Source organism: Bison bison, unplaced genomic scaffold, assembly GCF_000754665.1.
Source record: "Bison bison bison isolate TAMUID 2011002044 unplaced genomic scaffold, Bison_UMD1.0 scf7180017864384, whole genome shotgun sequence".
NCBI lineage: Eukaryota > Metazoa > Chordata > Mammalia > Artiodactyla > Bovidae > Bison > Bison bison.
In genome coordinates this window covers 11,770,491-11,781,749 of record NW_011494956.1, presented here as the reverse complement: position 1 = coordinate 11,781,749, position 11,259 = coordinate 11,770,491, and the positions used below count along the sequence as shown (strand labels likewise).

General features: G+C 49.9%; 1 non-coding gene across 1 annotated transcript; it reads right to left on the bottom strand.

Annotated features, from left to right (window-relative positions):
- Window positions 1-1,387: 1,387 nt before the first annotated feature.
- On the bottom strand, window positions 1,388-1,460 carry TRNAG-CCC. The gene has a single exon. It is a non-coding gene; the product is annotated as a tRNA-Gly (tRNA).
- Between the last annotated feature and the right edge of the window lie 9,799 nt (window positions 1,461-11,259).

Below are 11,259 nucleotides of genomic sequence, written 5' to 3'. Positions count from 1 at the left end.
TTCATAGGGTCGCAAAGAGTCGGACACGACTGAGTGACTGAACTGAACTGAACTGAGAGTGGGGCCCTCAGAAACATGGCTTAGAATGTGTGTAGTGTGTGTGTGTGTGTGTGTGTGTGCACGCGATGATTAGTTGAGAGGAGGCCTGGGTCTGGAAGGGACAGGAACCCTGGCTCTATCAGATGATCCTAGTTCATTTTACAGATGCCCCAGACTTTCATTCAACAAAGCAAATGCAAAAGGGAGAGCTGAGAACATTAGAGCAGCTGAGGCTAAATTTGGGATGTTGGAATTTGTGTTACCAGATTTGACTTTCTTAAAAGCTCCCCCTAAAGCTCAGATTAATCCCTGCCCCCTCCCCGCAGTTCAGTCCAGAGTTCTAGTGGACACTTTCCATGTGCTTGGGGCTGGGCTGGCTGTTCCTGTGGGGGAGAGAGCAGGGCAGGTGTGGTCCCTGCACTCAGGGAGATAAGGTCCAGGCAGAGGTGACAAGATCAGCACCTGTTTCTATATGTTGTTAGCTGGGGTACTCACAGGTAACTCCCAGAGAAGGTGGAACCTGAGTAGGTAGGGACTGGAAGCCCTTCCTCTCCCACCGGGGAAATAACCCCTGGCCCGGTTCTCGTGGAATGTTTGTGCTTCTCCAGTTCCTACTTAGGGCATTTAAGAGGTGGTCTCACACAGTGGTCATATCACTAAGAGATCAGCCTCCAGATCAGAGAGCTTGGGTTTGTAGCCCTGGCTTGGCCACCCCTCAGTGCTATGGCCTTAGGCATGTTGTTTAAGGTCGGCCTCTGACTCTTCTCAGCTGTTGAAAGGAAAGGATGAGCGTTTCTGTTTCTTTCACTGTCGTGAGGTCCAAGTGAGATGCAACCCTCACAAGCTCCAGTGTCCCTGTGGCTCAGATTCTGTGCAGTTATGTGCAAGGAAGCTCGGTCCAAGAGCCGAAAGTCACTGTGAAAAGTATCTCAGTCTCCACTCTCTCTCTTCAAGAATGTCACAGGAGATCTGTTCCATAGCTCACCAGAAAGGTCCTCAAAGTTGCTTTCCTCTTCCCCTCAACCCTCCTAGTAGCCTGCTCCTCCCTCACCAAAGGCTTTTCTGTTCTTTCCCACTGGTTACCATCATAGTATGGCGGGTGGAGGGAGTCTCTGATGACCATGCGTGAGTCACATTTGCCCTATTACAGAAACAGTGCTTGCAAAGCACTAGAGCCTGGCCTTATTTTAAATATCAAATATTTTATTTGTTCCAGGTTTCTGATGGGTTAAGAATATGTCCAAGTATATGTGTATATATGTATGTATATTTTTTATATTTATTTATTTGGCTATGCTGCATCTTAATTGCCCCATATGAACTCTTAGTTGTGGCATGTGGGATCTAGTTCCCTGACCAGGGATCAGACCTGGGCCCTCTGCATTGGGAGTGCAGAGTCTTAGCCACTGGACCATCAGGGAAGTCCCCTAAGAAAATATTTTTTAACCAGCTCACACGATGGAACTGCTGGGTGATTGTTGGGAGGGATCTTGCCTACATTCCCTAGTCACCTACAGCCCAAAAAACAAAGATCTGGCCAAATCTTTCCCTAGAGGTGTTATACCAGGGAACCTTGATCCCATATTTGTTTCAATATGCCTCTTAAGGAAAATAGCATCAGAAGTATCATTGATGAGAGCTGTGGTGTGGTATCAACCTTCCCGCAGAAAGCAAGACAGCAGGTTTAGTTATGATACAGTGATTGTAATTATAGAGTTAGGATTTCAAAGAAAACAAGGTGTTGTTGTTGTTGAGGTGCCAAGTCATGTCTGACTCTTTTGCGACTCCAATAACTGTAGCCCTCCAGGCTGCTCTGTCTATGGGATTTTCCAGGCAAGAATACTGGTCGGCTGCCATTTCCTTCTTCAGAGCCTGACCTTTTAAGGTCTCAGTGTGTTCTGTTATTAGTAAGAAAAGCTGAGGAAGCACACAGTAATAAAAATTCAAGCTCAATAATGTTGCCCTTCTGTTTGAAATTCTTCTGTGCTTCTGATCTCACTTAGAGTAAAATCCAAAGTTCACCGTGGCCTGTATTATAGAACTTTGTATAATTGTCTAACTCCCCTCCTTTAACTCATGCTGTGTCCTATATCACTTATTCTATTATTCAATTTTTTTCTTCAACATAGCAAACTTATTCCTGCTTCAGGACCTGTGTACTTCACACTTTTCCTTTGCCTCTTTGAATAGCTTCATCTTGTTCCTTTAGATCTTACTATGAATGTTACTTTCTAAAGTAGTCAACCCCACTCCACTTCCTCTGTCACCATCAGAATAGTGGTTACCTCTAGGAAGATGAGAACAGAGAGTGCCTAGAAAGGTGAATAAGAGAGAAAAACAAAAATTCAAGTTCAGAAAATACAATCAACTTGTACAAGTAACATTTTTTATCCTAAGAATATTAAGTAACAGAGACAGTTATCAAAACCTTAAAGACCTTGCAAAGGAAATTTTCTCCTAGTATTTTAGTTTTATAGACCTGCTTCCTGAAACCCTATCTGTGGATCAGCAAGGAAATCACACCCCTTCCACCCCCGGCAGCCTCACCAATCCTCTTCTCCACGGCCCTGTTCCCTGAAGCCACAGTGACTGAGACTCTAGGACAAGTCTGAGAACTCGGAACTGGGAAGGGATTTCATGGCCTCTTAGCTTCCAGAATGAAAGAAGGGGCTGTGACTTGCCCTGAGGCTTGTCAGAGTTGGTTGGCATCTTAACTGAGCGTTGCGTGAGGACAGAGAAGAGATGTGAAGTGCAGAACAAGAGTCATTCATTCATTCCTTTCACTCATTCATTTACTCACCAGGCCTTCATTTAGCACCTGCTGGACACTGATTACTGCAAATTGTATTTTCCAAACATGGCCACACCTCAGTGTTTATCCTACCCCACGAGCTTTCCCTACAGTGTGACTATTTCTCCTTCCACCAAGAAGTGTTTATTCCCCTTGACTCTGGATACATATGTGAGGCCATATTAATCAACAGAATAGTGATGCTATATGGCTTCCAATTTTAGGTCATAGAAATGATATAGTTTCTTCCTGTCTGTCTCTGTCTCCCTCTCCTGGGATGCTGGTCCTTGGCACTTAGACATCATATTGAGAGAAAGCCCAAGCTACATGGAAGCGCCCAGCTGGTTCTCACCAGCCATGGTGAATGGTCTTTTGACAGTTCCAGACCCAAGCTGAGGCCCCAAATTCTGTGGACAAGATGTCCTTGTTGTGCTAAATTTCTCACTTCTGGAAACCTGCAAACTGACCCATAACCATTGTTGTTTTGAGTCACTAAGTTTGGGGATAGTTTGTTATGTAGCACTAGATAGCTAATACATAGTTCCTGACCCTGCAGAGAGGAAGCTGACCCCAGAGAGGAAGAGCTCTCAGGGTCTCTGGAGAGACCTCCAAGTAACCAGACAATGAGTCTGCTGTTAGATAAGGCTGGACAGAGGGAAGCATGGAGGAACTACCTTGGGGACAGCGAGGGTGGGAGTTCAGAGGAGCATTGTGGAAGAGATGATACTTTATCTTGGTCTGGAAGGGCAAGTAAGAGTTCTCTAGGGGGAGGATGGAAGGTAGGGAAGAGTGTTGGGAGTGGGCCCTCCAGGGAGAGCCTGGACTAGGGCCTGAGTCCCTGGGACATGGATGTTGGGGAGTTGCCTGGCTTTGCTCACTTGGCACGTGAGCGACAGATCCCTCTAGGAACTGGCCATCGTGTAGGGCCTCACACCTGGCAGAGCCCCTGGCATGTGCCCTGGACAAATGAAATCAAGACTGAAGACTCTGAAACCCTGTTGGCAGCCTTGTTCTGGGCTCAGGCAGGGTGTGAGGCCATGGCCCCACAGACAGCCGTGGGTGTTTCCAGAAAGCACCCTTCCTCTGGGGGCTGATCCAGCCTCTGAAGGGACTGGAAACCAGCAGTGGTGAGGAAGGTCGGCAGCCACAGCCAGTGCAGTTGGCCAGTCCTGGGAAGCCCCCAGTTGGCCCCCTACTCAGAGGGAAAGAGTGTTTTTAATGTGAATCACAGCGGCGTCAGTGCCTGTAGGTTGAGGCTGAATTGCTGGGGCAGAGGGACCAGCATGTGACTCCCTTCACATGCTCCTGGCCCCTCTTTGTGGGCAGGTCATACTGTGTGAACCTCCCTTCTCTGAACATAGCTTCTCCCTGTTGTACTGGCAATGGCCTTCCTGCCATTTTCACCTAATCCCTGGCTTTCCAGTTGGCACGAGTGGTAAAGAACCTGCCTGCCAATGCAGGAGACATAAGAGACATGGGCTCGACCCCTGGATTGGGAAGATCCCTTGGAGAAGGGCATGGCAACCCACTCCAGTATTCTTGCCTAGAGAATTCCATGGACAGAGAAGCCTGGCAGGCTACAGTCCACGGAATCGTGAAGAGTCAGACATGATTGAAGTGATTTAGCATGCATTCTCTGGGAAGAACTCAGAGACACCCTGATCTCCTCCAGACTCCACAGCCCCCTCCATCACAGCCCTGACAGGAGATGATGCTCTGGCCTGTTTACCCATGTGCCTCCCCGGCTAGGCTTAGAACAGGGGGATATCAGGGTCGCAGAGCTGGTGCGTCTCTGTGTATGGGTGTCCTGCCTTGTGGTTTAAGTCTGCGTCTGCAGGTCTATATGCCTGTGTCTGACCGTGACTGAGCACCCGTGTGTGTCTCATCCTGGCTGTGTCCATCTGTCTTTTGTGACTGCGTGCCTGTGCATTGCCTGTCTGTGTGGGATGCTCCTTCTGGGCTGAGAGCAGGGGGTGGAGAGAGTCACCCCCCAGTCACGAAACATGCAGCTATGTCTGTCACCTGCCAGCCTCCAGGACAGCTAGCCCAGCCCAGCAGGATGCTCTGGGCCCTCCCTCCCAAGTTCCACGTTGTGGCACAGTCACGGCTGGTGGCACTGCCCTCCCTCCAGCTGTGGCCCCCCTGCCTGGGCGGTCTGCTTGTGGATGTGGCCAGCATCTTGGGTCTCCTCACTGCTCAGTAAGGAATGGATTATAATTGCCAGGCAGGCTGCATCTGCAACTAACTTGAGGGAATAATTGTTGAGCAAGTTGAAAGAAAAAAAAAACTATAGCAAGAACTTCAATCCAGCCAGTCATCCGTGTCATTAAATTAGGCTAATCTAAATCCTCAGAGCCTAATTTAGCAGCCTCCAAAGTCGACCGAAGGCTTACCCTACAAGGCTCTCTGCGGTTGCCATCGCAAAGTCTCTGCAGAGGTGAGCTTTGGGAGAATGGTGGCCAGTGACCTTGCAGCTGAGGCCACGCGGAGCCCGTGATGGACACCAGCCACCCCTCGGGGACCGGGCTGTGCAGGAGGGGGCTGAGCTGAGAGGCAGGCCCATGTGCTGCCCTTACTTGGCATCAGTCACCCAGCCGCCCCCCATCACCTGTCCTCACCCAGCTCCCAGAGGCTGTTAGATACACTGACCCCGGGGAAGCCTGAATTTCCTCCAAGTTGCCTTCCTGTTGCTCCTCCGAGCCATGTCTTGTTGACACCAGCCAGCGGATAAATGGAAGAAAGAATGAGAGATGACTCTGTGTTATAAAAGCAACTTTTGTGAGGACTATAAATTCTTGCGCCCATTCAGATGCTTAGTGACTCATTAATTCAACCCTCCCTCCCCTCCTGCATTTGTTCTTTTCTTAGATTCCTCATTCCTGCAGTCTCTCTTTGATTTATTCATTCATCCTCTGGCCCCTTCTTTTTTCCTCCCTCCCTCTCATCCCTTGCTTTGGGGAATTGCCTGGGAGATGCTCATCCCAGTGGCTGCCCGGAAATGAGGAAGATCTTGGGACCCACTGCCCTGGTCAATACCCAAGCCACCCTAGACTGGTTCCTCTCCCTTTCTCCTTGCCTCTGGCTCCCCCACTGGAGCACTGTTTCCTCTCTGCATCCCTCTCTGCTCCAGAGAGGGCTTGGGAGCTGATGGTGGCCTGGTGGGCAGGCCTTTGCCAGGGGCACTCAGGAGGAAAGGCGCTGAACTGACCTGATAAATGAACCAACAGGGGTGTGTGGCCCGGCCCCCCTCCCTCTTTGATCAAAACCCTCCGAACCCCTGATGACATCCCATGGCGTATTCTTCTATTAATCAGAAAAGCCTTGACAGATGTAAGCAATTTGTCTTTGGAAAGAACCAGAGGCGGGCAAGGGGAGGGAGCCTGCTCCAACCCCATCCGCATGGAGAAGATGCTGAGGGGGCGTCTCGAAATGGGGACTGAATTCATGCATACTAAGGAGGCTGGAGAAAGGAGACCCAGGCAGATCAGAAAGAGAAGCGTTTTCATTTCAAAGCATATTTCTTCCTTGATTGAATAGGACCCCCCCACTACCACCCCCAAACCACTGATGCTGGAATGAGGCTGGGATCCAGGGGTTAATCCCACCCAGACCCCTTCAGGGCTCAGATGCTTGAAGCCACAGGGACTTGGCGGGTGGGGTTCAGGTGTAGATTCTCTGACAAAACAGCAGTCAGCGCTCTCAGAATGCCCTGTGGCCGCGTCAGTTCTTGCCTCCCGACAGTGGTGAAGCTCAGCTTAAAACCACCACCAAACATCTCATGAACCCGCCCTGTGGCAGGTCTGGAGTGGCCATCAGATGCAGAGAGGAAATAATGTCTACTTGCCAACCCCCCAGTCTAGACCACCAGGCAGATAAACAACTCAGGAAGGAGTGGGCAAGGGAGGGGGTGTGCCAGGTCAGTGTGGATACAGAGAGGGGTCACCAACTCAGCAAGAGGAGACATTTCCCAAAGGAGGAGACAGGATCCAGGTCTTTGAGGATGAGTTGATGTGCTCACATGAGAAGGGTCTTCCCTTCTTTGTTGGTTTGGAGAACTTCTATTCATCCATCAAAGCCCAAACTGGGCCTCCTCCTCCATTAACTTCTTTTCTTCACTAATTTTTGAGATCAGTGCCTGGTTCATCTCTGTGTCCCAGGACCTAGCCCAGGGCCTGACACAGAGTAGCAGCAAATGGAGTAAAAACACTCCCCTCTGGTGCAAAGAGTCAGACATGACTGAGCAACTGAACTGAACTGAACTGGTGTTTGTGGAAAGGAGTTACAGATGGTGGGAACAGCATCAGCAAAGGCATGGGGTATGCAGAGAACTACAGCCTGTGTTTGTATCACCAAGGTTCTGTCTAAATGGGGAAACTAAAAACAGAACTGCATTTCTTGGTATTTCACTGGGATATCTGGCACTATACAAAGGCAGCCTAAAGATCTGATTGTAACTAAAGAATAGATACGGTCTTATCCGTATTGTGGTTTAAAAAAAAAAAAAAAAAAAAGTGCTCCGTGAGTTTAGATGCTTCCAGCACAGATTTTAAAACTTGCTCTTGCAAATTTCAGAGACGAGAGCTACAGCCAATGTTTTGATCATTTTCCTCCTTCCCCTTCCAATAAACACCTAACGTACTTTGCCAAGCTTTCTGTGGTTGGGATTTACAGATCTGTGACTCACCCTAGTGAGCCAGGGAACATGAAAAGATGTCACTGGGGAGAAATATGCAGGGAAGGATGGGAGAGGTCAGCGCCTCCACCAAGCAGGACAGACTCCCACAGCTTTTCCTAATAAACAAGTTTCCAGGGCCCTTTGAATTCTTCCGGAGAGGAGTAGAACGTTAGCGTTCACATGGAGGGGAGGCACACCACGGACAGTGACCACGTGGGGCCCGATCCTCAGAGCGGGGGTTAAATCCCGGGCAGGAAGCAGAACCGGGAGCTGGGCTGGTACTGGAGTGGTGGCTACTGAAAACCATCACTGAGCACCTGCTGTTTGCCTGTCCCATCAAGGAGGTGAATTGCTTTGTCTAAGGTCAGGTGGCCAGTAAGTGGGGAGCTGGGATCCTGACCAGGTTTGTGGGTCTCAGGGTCCGTTGTTCCGGATTCCCCTGTGATGTGGGTAGTGCTGGGCCTTTCAGTAGGACTGTGCCCTGCGGCCTGGGACCTTGTCACACTCCCAGATGTGCTCACTGAAACCAAGGCCTCAGACCAGTTTCAAAGGAGTTTGGGGTAAGAGGATTTTAAACAGGATTCCCTCCGGGCTTAGAACATCCTCTGAAAGCCCTTCAACCCGCAGGACAAACCTTTGCCAAACAGGACTGTGTGTGTAAATTCCATTTCCCATACCTGCATGGTACTAGCTTCTGACCTCTTTGCAAGGGGTGTCAGTATCTAGGCCCTCCACACAGCCCTTGTTGGCTCCTTTGGCCTTCATTTATTTCCTGTTCTTGGAGGGCCTGATTCTGATAGTAAAAAGCTGTTCTGCTCGTTGATTGCTTGCCATATGCCTGCTGTGTGCTCAGTATTTTATATACATTATCTGGATTGAGTCTCGCAGCCCTGCTCAGAGGTGGGTCCTCGAGTCTTCAGAGCTCAGAGGCGGCGGTGGTGGAAACTCAGGGAGGGTGAGTAACGTGCTGGAGGCCACATGACTAGGAAGTGAAATGGATATGATCTGAACCCTCCTGTGTATGGCAAGGAGCCAGTATCCCTCACCTCTGCGCTGTTCTGAGCTAAGCCACCCACACGGCCGGCTCTCATTCTCCTGGCATGAGGGGACTGGCCTCTTCATCTCCGGATGCCACTTAAATACATTTCCCCCTGTGTGTTTGAGGCATCTTAGTGTGGGCAGTCCCCAGCCCATGGGTTCCAGAAGGTCACTCCGTGCACGAGAGAGCCAGTGGTCATGTGCATCTGTGTACATGTACGAGAGCATGTGTGCATGTGGCTGTATGCCCATGCTGGTGGGGAGAGACAGGAGACGAGAGCAGGGAGGCAAGTCAGAGAAGTCAGAGGAGCTGAGGGTGCTAGGCACAACAGAACTCTGGGTGACGAGACAGGCCGAGTGTTCCCAGAGTGCCCTGCTGCTCCCCACAAGGGACAAAGAGCAAGCAGGGGCATCCCAGCAGGGTGCAGAGGGCCTGGAGGTCTGGGGACAGCAATGCCTCCATGAGAGAGATGTGCGTGTGTGCTCTGTCACCAAGTCATGTCCATGGGATTCTCCATGAACACAAATACTGGAGTGGGTTGCCATTTCCTCCTCCAGGCAATTTTTCCAACCTAGGGATCAAACCCATGTCTCCTGCATTGGCAGGCAGATTCTTTACCATTGAGCCACCTGCAAAGCCGAGAGAGAGACTGTCTTCTGTGATATACCTGTCATGACTGCTTGCAGCCTGGCACAGCCTTGCTCATAGGGAGAAAAGGACAAGGACCTGCCTCAGTGATATGGTGTGAAGAGATACAGTAATAACTGCCATTAGCTGAGCTCTTACTCTGTGCTGTATGTGTGATGTGCGTGAACATTTGTAATCCTCAGACCTTTGGGAGAGATACAGCAGAAGTGAGGAAACCAGCCTAGAGAGGTGAAGAAGCTTGCCAAGGCCACACAGCAGAGAGATGAATATGGAAGCATGAATCAGGACAAGGGTGGGTCTGCCTCCCAAGGATTGGAGGTGCAGCCCTCCTGAGTGACGCAAGGTCAACTGATTGAAAGCCTAGAGGAGACTTCCCTGGCGGTCCAGTGGCTAGAATTTCACCCCCCCAATTCAAAGGGCCTAGGTTTGATCCCTGGTTAAGAAACTAGATTCCTCATGCTGCAGCTAAAGGAAAAAAAAGCCCAGGGGATTGATTTTAAAGGGCCATGAGGAGGTCTTTTTACTCAAAATCAAAGGATCAGGCCTTAGCTACAAGGCATTAGGGCCACTGCAGTGCAAACCTGTGGCTGCCAGGGCTAAGCTGGGAGGGACATCCAGAGTCTCTGATGGAGGAGGGTTTGTGTTTTCCCATGATTGTCATAGAGTCCATGTCAGCGATGTTGACAGAATGTCAGAGACCTTTGGATCTGAGTCTTGGAGGTTTAGGTAGAGACTCATCAGGGAGACCCCAGGGTAAGGGCATGTTCTCAGCAAACTCATCCTGCCTCTGAGTCATTGAGCATGCCAACCAAGGATTACCACCCTTCAGGGCTAAGCTTCAGGCCCTCCTCCTCCAGGAAGTTTTTCTTATCTAGTTCAGCCATGTTGATCACACCCTCAGGGTAAATACGTAAATGGTGGACGGTCTCCTTTGCCTCCTGTAGAGGAATTTGGAGTTGTTCACAAGCTCCCACTGAGATATGTGGGCGGTTGGGGGTGGGGGGGCAGCCAGAGGGTTGCCATGGTGAGGGTCAAAGTGACCCCAGAGGAGAGACCACGATGGGAAGGTTGAGCTGGGGCCACACGTGGCTGAGACACAGGCTCACAACATCACTGAGAACTGGACCAGGGGCTGAGGTAGGGAATCCCAGCAGGCACTGATGATGCTGAAGCAAAAACCATGAGTTCTGAGCCCGAAGCACCGTCAGAAGAAGACAGCAGTACGTAGAGGGAACAATTCTGGGCCTTATGTCTCTCTTTCCTGAGGACCCTCCCTCCACTAAAGGAGGACACAAGCTTTCTCCTACTCTTAGAAGCTGATTTAGGAAGAAAAAGAGAGATAAAGACTATATACTGAGAGACTGTGATTCCTCTCATTGTTAAACTCAGTCACCTATGTTTCCCTCCACTATCCTGCTAGAGGAAATCTATTACAGAAAATATAAAAGTCTCACTTTGGGGTTATAGGCAGTGTGTACCATGTAAACACGAAGCAAGATTATCTCATGTTTGGTCATAAATGTATGCTTCAGGCATAGTATCTCACGTATGAAGTTGCTTTTCTTCTCTCAGAGAACTCACCGTTTATTATTTTTAATCATTTTATCATTTTAAATGCCCAGAAGTAGGTCTCTGAGGACAGGTATCCCCCACATCCTTCTCCCTTCAAGTGGGAGGAGGGTGTGCTATGCTCCCTGTTCTCCCATTCTGATTACTGTATGTTCTCCAGCATGCTTCCTTTCTTCAGTGGCAGAGAGTGGAGGGAGGGCAAGGATGGGTTGCCTCATAGAGGCACAGGGATGTGCCTCATAGAGAGGGTGTGCGGCCACTGGAGTACACACTGCGGCAAGGACTGCCAGATTAGAGCTCCGTAGATGGCCTAAAGTGATATTTGCTATCTTATCTTTTGGCTGAAGTAACAACTTAACTTCAGAAAAGGCAATGGCACCCCACTCCAGTACTCTTGCCTGGAAAATCCCATGGACAGAGGAGCCTGGTAGGCTGCAGTCCATGGGGTCGCTGAGAGTTGGACACGACTGAGCGACTTCCCTTTCACTTTTCACTTTC